Consider the following 11415-nt stretch of genomic DNA (forward strand, 5'->3'; position numbering starts at 1 on the left):
TTTTATTACTAGTGGGGGAGGGGAGATTGTTGCTTGCTATCGCTTATGCGCGGGAGGGAGGGGAGCTGGGGGGGCTTTGGGGTTCTAACATTTAACTGACGTTCATTCTTTGGGGGCACTCTTCTGTTTTCGTGGATGTTTGTGAAGAAAGAGCATTTCAGGATGTATATTGTATATGTTTCTCTGACATTAAATGTCCCTTGAATAAATAGTTGGCATTTCAGGCTGATATCTTTTGTTAGGATTGGGAAGGAAGGGGGCAGAAGCCAGAATAAGAAGGTGGAGGGAGGGGAAGGAGTACAAACTGGCCAGTGATAAGTGAGACCAAGTGTCACAACCACAGATTCGGCAGCGCATCAGCTTCGGCAATAGCTCTCGTGAATGTGCAGGTGTCAGCTAATTACTATCTCATTGTGGTAGTTTTTAACTCAATTCATTCCCTCGTAGCGTTTGTCGAGACTCGGACATAGAGATAGTTACGTTTCATTATCTGCATTCCACCTCCCCTGAGAAAATTGGACTGTCGGGTCAGCTGACTCTGAAGACTAGCGGTATTTGTTTTATTCTTAGCTGTTCTTTTCAGCCGCAGTGTAGGCTTCAATTTCCATTTGAGTGTTTTAGTCAACAGCCATGTTTGGCCTAGAATTTATTGTTTTCTTTTTCTCTTTAACACTGTTCACATTAAAGTCTGTGATCTATCGACCTGCATCAGTGTCTCTCATTCCGCACTTGGGCCATGTCCGAACCTGGTGACACCAAGTGAGGTGGAAGGTGGGGGTGGGGGGGTGTAGGGAAAGGGAGGCGAAGTAAGAAGCTGGGAGTGGATAGGTAGTTGTGACGAAAGAGGGTTACAAAAAAAGTACACATAGATTAAGATGTTAACTGTCCTGTGCTGGCACCAGTGGGATCAGCAGTTGATCTGCCACCTGTCTTCAGAAGAAAGAGAGATAAGGAAGACAATGGAGCAGCATTTGGAAATGTTAATGAAGAGATGAGAGAGTTTAACGGAAGGAGACACTGGTCTGAGATTTGTCAAGATCGGCTTCTTTTTGAACCCTGAACTGTTTGAAGTGTGATGGACGGGCGATACCCAAGCAGGGGGATAAAAAGGGACAGGTTCACTAAGGCAGGACACACACGACACCACGAGGTAGCGAGACCCTGGAAGCGGTGCGCCTCCCACAAGTCGGTGGGAATTTTGGAGGGCTGTTCGTGGGACCAAGCCATAGACGCACAGGGTGGAAAGGTACGATCAGTGGGAACCTGGTGTGTGTCCGCCGTTGCCTGCGTGCCAGGTTCACTGAAGAGGAACGATCATATCTGAAACGGAGGGGTCACAGTCGGTGACCTCAGAAGACATTACAAAGGGCTCGCCCGAAAGCTGACTGTGAGGAATATCGAAGGTCTGTTTGGAATCCGATTTGAATATTCATTCGCTCTCTCTCTCTCTCTCTCTCCCATGGCGACGGCGATTACTGCGAACTGAGCTAAACTGAACTCTGTCACTTTGAAACTGGTCACCAGACGACGATAGAGCTTGATTGATCCTATTATCCTAGTGCTGTGTACATGTGTGTTTATTCATTGCTAACCTGTTGCATTTATATCCTTACTATTAGAGTACTGTGTTGCTTATTTCTTTAATAAAACTTTCTTGGTTCCAGTAATCCAGACTCCAACTGAGTGATCCATTTCTGCTGGTTTGGCAACCCAGTTACGGGGTACGTAACATAGTAAAGGTAAAGGGCTGAAGAAGAAGGAATCTAATAGTAGACCACGGAAGAAAGTGAAAGAAGATGGGAACTAAAGGGAGGTGAGAGGGTAACCAAAATGGGGAATGGTAAGAACCTGGTGGCATGGTGCGAAGACAATAACCTATCCCTCAACGTCAGCAAGACAAAGGAATTGGTTGTTGACTTCAGAAGGAGTAGCGGACCACACGACCCAATTTACATTGGTGGTGCACAAGTGGAACAGGTCAAAAGCTTGAAGTTCCTCGGGGTCAATATCACAAATGGACTGACTTGGTCCAACTAAGCAGAGTTCACTGCCAAGAAGGCCCACCAGCACCTTTACTTCCTGAGAAAACTAAAGAAATTTGGCCTGTCCCCTAAAACCCTCACTAATTTTTATAGAAGCACCATAGAAAGCATTCTCCTAGGGTGCATCACAACCTGGTATGGAAGTTGTCCGGTCCAAGACCGAAAGAAGCTGCAGAGGATCGTGAACACGGCGCAGCACATCACACAAACCAATCTTCCATCCTTGGACTCACTTTACACCACACGCTGTCGGAGCAGTGCTGCCAAGATAATCAAGGACACGACCCACCCAACATACTTTTCATCCCTCTTCCCTCCGGGAGAAGGCTCAGGAGCTTGAAGACTTGTACGGCCAGATTTGGGAACAGCTTCTTTGCAACTGTGATAAGACTGCTGAATGGATCCTGACCCGGATCTGGGCCGTACCCTCAAAATATCCGGACCTGCATCTTGGTTTTTTCGCACTACCTTATTTCTCATTTTTCTATTTATGATTTACAATTTAAATTTTTAATATTTTCTAATTTTAACTATTTTTAATATTTTTTATATTTAATATTTGTAATCCAGGGAGTGGGAAGTGCAGAATCAAATATCGCTGTGATGATTGTACATTCTAGTACCAATTGTTTGGTGACAATAAAGTATAAAGTATAAAAGGGAGAATGAGGAAGGGGAGAATGACAGGAATTTAGAGAAATCGATGTTCGTGGTATGGACATATCTTGACTGGTTGGAAGATACTTCGTTGGAACCTGAGTTTGGACTCATCATGGCAGTAGAGGAGGCCGTGGACAAACATACAGAAATGGGAATGAGAAGTTGAATTGAAAAGGGTAGCCTCCTTCATCTCCCACTCACCCAACTTCCCTCTCTCCTGGTTTCACCAGTCACCTGCCAGCTTGTACTCCTTCCCCTCCCCCCACTTTCTTATTCTGGCTTCTGCCCCTTCTTTTCCAGCACTGATGAAGGGTCTCAGCCCGAAACTTCAACTGGTTATTCTCCTCCATTGATGCTACCAGCATTTTGTGTGTGATGCTGAGAAATATTATGAAGAGTCTTTTGCAGTTTTGGCTGCCCTCCACTGTAGGCCTGCCATATGATGGTATGTAAGCTATGACATGAATCCACAATAGATAATAGCTCTCTCATTGTCTCAACACTTAGTCTTTTATGCTGTAATATTGCACCTCCCCTCCTTAAAAGTGGAGCTTATCTACAGATCAAGTAGGAAACCAGTTTGATCATTGTGAGTTTGGTCACCAAGCTGCAGGTGACACCAAGGCTCAGCCCTGTCATTCACTGAAGCATATGGGACACTTGGCCTCAACCTTAACAAATGCAGAACAAAAGTTATCTACCATTCTGCTCCAGATTCCCAAAAACATTCTACCCCAAAGTCTATCACTGAAATCAATTGACAAGAGAAAACAATTGTTAGACTCCTGAATAGACCTCTTCTTTGATGATGAATTCTTGAAGCCTCAGTGTCTCCCAGCACTGCACTTTTTCTGTAACCTTAACTCTATGCTCTGTGTTGTGTTACTGCTCTTCCCTTTGTACTATCTTAATGAAACTATGATTGGAATGATCTGCATAGATGACATTCAAAACGAAGTTTTCCACAATATCTCTGTACAAGTAATAATAATGAACTAATTACTTATTCATTCATTATGGGCCATGTCGAATGACATGGGCGATTGTGGTCTTTCCTCAACCATCATTGTTCTTGGCTAATTCTTCCACAGAAGTAGTTTGCCATTGCCTTCTTCTGGACAGTGTCTTTACAAGACCGGTGACCCCAGTCATTATCAGAGTGTCTGCCAGGCGCCAGTGGCCGCAAAACCAGGACTTGTGATATGCTTTCACGTGACCCCGATCGAAGTGCTAAGCTGGTGCTACACCTTGTACAAGGGTGACCTGCAGGCTTGCGGAGGGAAGGAGTGCCTTACACCTCCTCTGGTAGAGACATGTCTCCACCCTGCCTCTCATTTCTAGTTCAAAATGTCACCCAGTGCGGACATGGCCCAAGTGTGGAGTGAGGGACACTGAAGTGGGTTGATAGTTCACAGACTTTAACGTGAACAATGTTAAAAGGAAAAAGAAAACAATAAACGCTAGGCTAAACATGGCCGTTGACTAAAACATTCAAATCAAAAACGAAGCCTACACTGCAGCTGAAAAGTACAGCTAGGAATAAAACAAATACCTCTAGTCTTCAGAGTCAGTTGACTGGACAGTCCAATTTCTCAGGCAACGCGGAATGCAGATAACGAAGTGTAGCTATGTCCATGTCTGAGTTTCGACAAACACTATGAGGGAATGAATGGAGTTAAATACTATCATAATGAAATAATAATTAGCTGACATGTGCATATAGAAACATAGAAAACCTACAGCACAATACAAGCCCTTCGGCCCACAAAGCTGTGCCGAACATGTCCTTACATTAGAAATTACCTATGGTTACCCATAGCCCTCTATTTTTCTGAGCTCCATGTACCTATCCAGGAGTCTCTTAAAAGACCCTATCGGTTCTGCCTCCACCACTGTTGCTGGCAGCCCATTCCACGCACTCACCACTCTCTCTGTAAAGCACTTACCCCTGACATCTCCTCTGTACCTACTCCCCAGCACCTTAAAACTCTCGTGAACAGATCCCTCTCGTGCTAGCCATTCCAGTCCTGGGAAAAAGCCTCTGACTATCCACACGATCAATGCCTCTCATCATCTTATACAGCTCTGTCAGGTCACCTCTCATCCTCCATCGCTCCAAGGAAAAAAGCCGAGTTCACTCAATCTATTCTCATAAGGCATGCTCCCCAATCCATCCTTGCAAATCTCCTCTGCACCCTTTCTATGGTTTTCACATCCTTCCTATAGTGAGGCGACCAGAACTGAGCACAGTACTCCAAGTGGGGTCTGACCAGGGTCCTATATAACTGCAACATTACCTCTCGGCTCGGACCCCAAGATCCCTCTGATCCTCCACTGCCAAGAGTCTTACCATTAATACTATATTCTCCCATCATGTTTGACCTACCAAAATGAACCACTTCACACTTACCTGAGTTGAACTCCATCTGCCGCTTCTCAGCCTAGTTTTGCATCGTATCAATGTCCTGCTGTAACCTCTGACAGCCCTTTACACTATCCACAACACCCCCGACCTTTGTGTCACCAGCAAATTTACTAACCCATCCCTCCACTTCTTTATCCAGGTCATTTATAAAAATCACAAAGAGCAGGAGTCCCAGAACAGATCCCTGTGGCACACCACTGGTCACCGACCTCCATGCAGAATATGACCTGTCTACAACCACTCTTTGCTTTCTGTGGGCAAGCCAGTTCTGGATCTACAAAGCAATGTCACCTTGGATCCCATGCCTCCTTACTTTCTCAATAAGCCTTGCACGGGGTACCTTGTCAAATGCCTTGCTGAAATCCATATACACTACATATTCACGAGTGCAATTGCCGTATCTGCTGTGCTGCCAAATCCGTGGTTGAGATGCAAAAATATCACTAATATTACCCATCTCTCAACAACTTGCGGGAATCTCAATGCATGACCACTCAAGATGGAGAAGTAGTTTTTGAAATGGTGCTCAGCACTATGAGTCCCTCGTCAGGACTCACAGAAGCTCAGCATAAGTGGTGAAACGATCACAGTACTTCACAAACTACACATCTGTCCAACCTATCAGACATCTTTGGCAGAGTCTGCAGGTCCTAAATTTGCTGTAACAGTTAGCTCAGTCTCCACAGAACTGCATTTGAAGTGACACCTCCTCAAGACCCAATGATTACTTAAGAAGATCAGCATGTATGGATCCACGAGTGGCCATAAGTGATGGGTTTGAGCCCAGTCCATCACAGGTGATACCCTCCCCGCCATTGGATATATTTATGTGGATTGCTGCCACAAGAAAGCAGCATTCATCGTCAAAGACCCCCACCATCCAGGTCACCCCTTCTTCTCTTGGGCTGGAGATACAGAGGCCTTAGGTCCCACACCATCAGGTTCAGGAAGATATTACTCTACAACCATCAGGCTCCTCGTAGCATAGATAACTTCAATCACTACTACTCTGAACTGATACTATGACCTACAGATTCACTTTCAAGGACTCTTTACAACTCCTGTTTCCAGTATTTCTTTTATGTGCGCAATTGTCTCCTTTTGCACATCGGTTGCTTGTCTGTTTATGTATAGTTTTTCATAAGTTCTATTGCATTTCTATATTTTCCTGTAAATCCCTGCAAGAAAAATTAATCTTTAGGTAGTATACAGTAACCTATACATACATGATAATAAATTTACTTTTAACTTTGAACTTTAAACTTTTGACCTTGGCTTCTACCATGACCAAAATTCAAGATAATTGGGTGGTCAGATGCCAGGACCTCTAACCTTCTGGTTTGCCATTAGAATTCACTAGCAGAGGAGCGCTGTTACATTTAAGAGAGAGATGGAGCATTTCTGTACTTCCTTACAGCACGGAAGGATCCCATTTCAGCATACTGACTCTGATACAAAAACAAACAGAACACTGGAAGAACTGAATGGGTCAAACAGCATCTGTGGAGGCAAACTGTGTAAGTTGACATTTCAGGTTGAGACCCTGCAACCGGGCTGAAAGGAACAAGAAAAATTGGTGGTATATGGCAAGAACATAGAAGGGTGGAAGAGAGGCTGGCTGGTGATAGGGGGAACTGGATGGTGAGGGGGAGTAATGGTAAAATGCAGGAAAGAGAAGGGTTAGAAAGAGGTTGGCAGGAGATAGTTGGAACTGGATCCGGGTGAATAGAAGGAACCAGGTGGGGAAGGGCAGGGAGGGGGGCTAGATAGGTGATAGGTAGAGCTAATGGGGAAGAGATGATGGATAGACAGAGTTTCAGACTTCCAACATCTGCAGTGTTTGCTTCAGGAAGATAATAGGGTGACTTTGTTTAGAGGACAGATTACTTGCAAAGGCAGTTCTTAGAATTGGTTGAAATGCATTATATCTGTATACATCTAAAATTTTCAACTGGTTCCCTTTAAACTACTTTTCAAAGTCCTTGCCATTAAAATGACCTTGTCAGGGATCGATGGATTTTTGTTTTGTTTGGCTTCTAATGCAGCCAAGAGGTACTCGATTCATACGGGAAATTGGCGATGAGTTGAAGGTCTGATTGAATGCAGAGGTGGCAAAAAAATGACACAACATTTTTATGTCACTCTAAGTTAGGTCTCAATATAGGATTCCCTTTTTTTCCAGTCAGTTGCCAAGGTCGGGACCAGTAAATGACCCTGACATTCTAATATAGTGCAGCTTCCTCTAGTGCTCTGGCTTCCTCTCATATCCCAAAGGCGTGCATGTTGGCAAAATGCCTCTGGAAGTAGATAGGTGAGTGACGGAATTGTGGGTTGACGGGGTGGCGTTGTAGTTGATGGGAATGTGAATTGTGTAAGGTAAAAGAATGCAAATCAGCATCTGTAAATTGCCTCCTTCCAACAGTAATTGGCACTGATTGATTATTGTCACATGTGCCAAAGCACAGTGAAAAACCTTCTTTCAAGCCATCCATACAGATCATTTTACCACTTTAGTACAAGGGAAACATAGTGTTACAATTACAGAGTGCAGTGCAGGTAAACAATAAGGTGCGAGGGCCATGGTATGGTCGATTGAGAGGTCAAGAGTTAAGTGATCTGGGGTATTGATGGGAATGTGGGCTGAATCCAATAGGACTAGTGTACATGGGTGTTTGATGTTTGACAAAAACTCTATGGTTGGAAATGCCTGTTTTGTTGCTCTGTGACTCGGTGACGAGGAACCTGACTCTAGGTGGCGCTGTGAGGTCAACTTTTGAGTAGAATTATTTATCTAAATTTATTAAACTCTGTGAAATGATTGAATTGTTATATTTAACTTGCCTTCACACTGAAATCTTGGGATTACCGTATTGCAATATTTTCAACCCTGCAATTATACTTGTCTTTTTGAAGTCATTTTGAAACACAAGAATTGGACCAGTGTCCTCTATATAAATAAATAACACAATCAGATCTCCCAAACAGCAAAGCTGAGATATATATTTTTATCCAGACATGACGTAGATTTTCAGGTATAAGACATCAATATGAACAGAATGCTGTTGGAGGCTCTGAAAAATGAGTAGCTGAGAAATTATAGGAAGGCATTGGTGTCCAGAAAATTAAAAAAATCTAGAGTACTCACTAGACACGACAAGAACTGGAGGCTTTCATCAACCAGTGCCTGAAAAGAGTCCTAATCATCAGATGGACTAACAAAGTAACCAATCAGACACTGTGGGAAAATGCCAACCAGGAATCCATAGAGATACAAAGACGCAAATGGAAATGGAGGTGGATTGGCCACACGTCGAGGAAGTCAAACAACATCTGCGCCAGGCAGGCATTAAAATAAAATCCATGAGGAAAGAGGAAAAAGGGACGTTCAAAGAATACATGGAGGAGAGACACCAAGGCTGAAATTAGGTGATGGGGACATTCCTGGTCCATCCTCAAGAAACTGGCTCCATACCTCAGATAAATATTATGTGGAGATTTGTGACAAATATGATTATATGATATATATGTACAGTATCTGAAATACATCTTATGGAAATGTTTGTTTGATGATGAAATTCAATAAAAAATAAATTACAAAAAAAAGAGACCGGCTCCAAACAGAGGACGATAGAGACAGGAGGTCAAAGATGGCCCATGCTCCAAGAAGAAGAAGATTACTCACTGACATCCATCAATAGAGTGTCATAATTCTGGAAGTAAAGTCTAACTTAATGTACCCAGTATCTGGTGGCACATTGAACCAAGTACAGAACAGGTGTCTGCTGCCTCACTGCTCAAGCAACCTAGTTTCACTCCTGACATCCTGATTGTGTAGTCAGCATATTCTCCCTGTGAGCAAAGGGGATGTTGGGAGGTTAATTATCCACTGTAAATTGCCTTCAAGGTGTAGGTGAATGGTAGAGTCTGGGGCAAGTGACGAGAATTTGGGGAGAGTAAAATCAGTCTAGTAAAATTAGTGTAAGAGACCATCGATGCAGACAGCAGCTGAAGGGGATATTTCTGTGCTGTAGGACAGGAGATTAGAAGTATCTGTGCACTGATATATATCAGTAATCCACTATTTTGTTCAGTAGCTGTAATTTTTGGAATTCCCTCCTAGAAATACAAGTTAAGATAGCTAGGCCCTGAGGACTCAGCCTGGTTTTATTCACCACTTTGTATCCATTTAGCTCTACAGAGCTGTGTTACAATTACTAGAAATATATTGCTAAATTTCTTAATCTAGAAACAAGAAACCAAGGCATAATTTTGTAACAATCTCTCCACAGAGTTATTGAAAAGCAGCAATAAAAGTTATATTGATTTTGAGACATTGATTGAAAGTTTTTCCAAGAGTCCAAAAATAGGTTCCACGTGAACAATGATTACACCCTGAAGATCTGGTTTATGGTCATTGGTACATAATCTAACACTGAAATATCAACCTAATGTGTAGTTGGACTATACACAAAACAAGAGCAATAATATTTTCAACTTCTGAATAAAATGTTTCTTTATTTAGAACTTTGGTATTCTCAGTAAGCTCCTTCTGGCAATGAAAAGGTCTGTTTATCCTTGAATATTTTGCCTGAAAATCATCTTAAAAAACAAAATTTGATTACTTGAGGATATTCCTTAATTTGTTGGAAACCGTTGAATTAAAGTGTAAAGCTCTAAAAGTAACTAAAACCAAGTAGCAGGGATCTTTGTTTAAAAACATGAGAAAGTCTGCAGATGCTGGAAATCCAATGCAACACACACATGAGTTCGTCCAGCATTTTGTGTGTGTTGCTAGGGATCTTTGTTATGAAAATTCAGATAGGCCTAACACTATTCAAAGCATCTTAATTATACATGTGTTTCAGAATTTGCCTGTAGGTTAGATTACTCCAATCCTCGTCTGAAACCTCTAGAGTAAATACTTTATGTCTTTAGATGTTGCAAAGTTAAACTGTATTGCTATTCACTGAGATAGGGGTAGAGACTTCTTGCAGCTAACAAAAACCACAAGTCCACAAGCTATTACACAGTGGCCAACACCTCCATGGATGCAACAATTTCTATGTAAGTTTCAGTGTCAGCTTGGGTGTAAACCTATTTTGGTGTTCCTGATCCTGACCCAAACCTGCCTTCTAACAGCTACAAATATTTTAGGTGCTTCATGTGAAATACACTTGTAACAAAACTTACGCAAGGATAGTGAACTTGGATGCAAGTTGGCAAGCCAAGGGTTGACTGTATTACTGTTTGAATTACGAGCACCTCATGGTTTATGAACGAAGGCTCGTGGTCAGCATCCTATATATCATACAACAGGTCCATGTCACTCATTGGAGATAACTGGGTCTGAATTAGACAGATCCAGCTCCCAGCAGGCAGTGACTTCCAGATTGTACTCTTGAGGAAAACGTGGTTAATCAGTAACATGAGACAATAGATGTCTGCCCAAGCACAACTGGATGCCATGACATGTGTAGAGTTCATTTTGTCTCATTTGTATATGTTAGGGACTACTGGAGTTTATATAAGGGTGTGGCTGCAGAAGAGAAGGAAAGAGAGAGTGTGTTGGAGAAATTTGAGATATGGAATATTATTCACACTCACAGAAATTACACAAAAAGTAAATAAAAAAACAAAATTTATTTTGTTCTCAAATTTCATTTCTAGATTCACGTGCAGATGACGTGGCTTCATATTATGGAAAATTGAGATACAGACTGGTCAGTTAGGTTAGGCCCAAAACTTGCCTCAGTGTTATATTGGAACTGAACTGTAATGAACACTGTCCTCAAGGAAATGAAAATCCCAAAACTGCTGATGCTGGGAATCTGAAATAAAAGCAGAAACACAGAGTATGACCTGCTGAAAGATTCAAAAGTTCATTTTATTATCAAAGTATGTATGCAGAATACACCTCTGAGATTTGACTTCTCCAGAAAACCATGAAATACAGATAAACTAGAAAAAGAAAAAGAAACAAAACTCTCAAACCCCAATCCCTCCAACCCATCCCTCGCACAGAAACCAGCAGATTGCCCACCCAGACATGGCAGCTAAAACATCAAACTCTTAACCCCCAAGCCCCTCCCATGTAAAAATGTGAGAATAACATCAAATCCCAACCTCCCTCTCGCACACAAAAAACTAACAGGTCACTCACACAGAAAAACACCAGCAGGAACATCAGACCACAAATCCCCAACCCCTCCCTTACCCCAAAAAAGTAACATATCGCCCTTCCGCCAAACAGCAACAAGAAAACACTGAAAAACTAAAGGAGACCAATAT

This window comes from Mobula birostris, chromosome 19 (genome assembly GCF_030028105.1).
Source record: "Mobula birostris isolate sMobBir1 chromosome 19, sMobBir1.hap1, whole genome shotgun sequence".
Lineage (NCBI taxonomy): Eukaryota > Metazoa > Chordata > Chondrichthyes > Myliobatiformes > Myliobatidae > Mobula > Mobula birostris.